General features: G+C 34.0%; 1 long non-coding RNA gene across 1 annotated transcript; it reads right to left on the bottom strand.

Moving 5' to 3' along the window:
* Positions 1-394: 394 nt before the first annotated feature.
* On the bottom strand, positions 395-717 carry LOC117122880. Its single transcript, XR_004447762.1, has 2 exons — positions 606-717; positions 395-484 (listed from the first exon to the last, which is right to left on the bottom strand). It is a non-coding gene; the product is annotated as an uncharacterized LOC117122880 (long non-coding RNA).
* Between the last annotated feature and the right edge of the window lie 24 nt (positions 718-741).

Here is a 741-nt window from a genome sequence, read left to right as displayed (position 1 = left end):
CGGCCATCTAGAAATGCCTATTCTTAACATTAAACACGGTGGAACTGAAGTGGGCGTGGATTCCTGTCAGGGACATTTTGTCTCTCATTTAAATTTTAGACTGACCTTGGACGATTCATTTGGGGAATCGATTTACATATTTGCTCTTGGTATAATTTCTGCATTTTGATCCTTTATTTTGAGAATGGCACATCAAACAATTTGTATATTATAATTACTATTGAAAGATGATCTCACTGCAAACTGAAGGTAAAATGTTTAAAAGTATGTGTCAAGAGTGCATAAGACCTGGGCAGTAAAGAACAACTTTGTATACACATTAGCTAACTTCAAAATCAGCCATTCATGCAAACCATAATCATGTTTGGCGTTACCCAGGATTACCGCCACTTACCCCTGATTTTTGTCGTTTAGCCTCCTTGTCTTGATCTTCTTTCTGTTTACCTTTCTTCTTCTTTTGTTCCTTCTTTCGTTTGGTAGTTTCCTTTAACATTGGATAGAATTTGTAAAATTTTCACATCTTAAAGATTGAAATGATTCCATTTTACACAATCTGCAAATATTTGTAAATGATGATGAATTTTGTATATGCATGTGGCACTCACAGTTGAAAGCACCTTATCGTCTGTTCCTTGGAAATTAACTTCAGCATAGTCATTTTCATGATTAATCTCATTCGGACCTAAAAATAAATAGAAAATAAACATTAGAAAAATGGACAACTTGTTGCAATTTTCACAT

The sequence above is a fragment of the Anneissia japonica genome, unplaced genomic scaffold (assembly GCF_011630105.1).
Source record: "Anneissia japonica isolate Jap-2015-1 unplaced genomic scaffold, ASM1163010v1 scaffold87729_len902_cov159, whole genome shotgun sequence".
NCBI classification, from domain to species: domain Eukaryota; kingdom Metazoa; phylum Echinodermata; class Crinoidea; order Comatulida; family Comatulidae; genus Anneissia; species Anneissia japonica.
The sequence above is the reverse complement of the archived record's forward strand: the minus strand, read 5'-3'. Positions and strand labels throughout refer to the sequence as shown.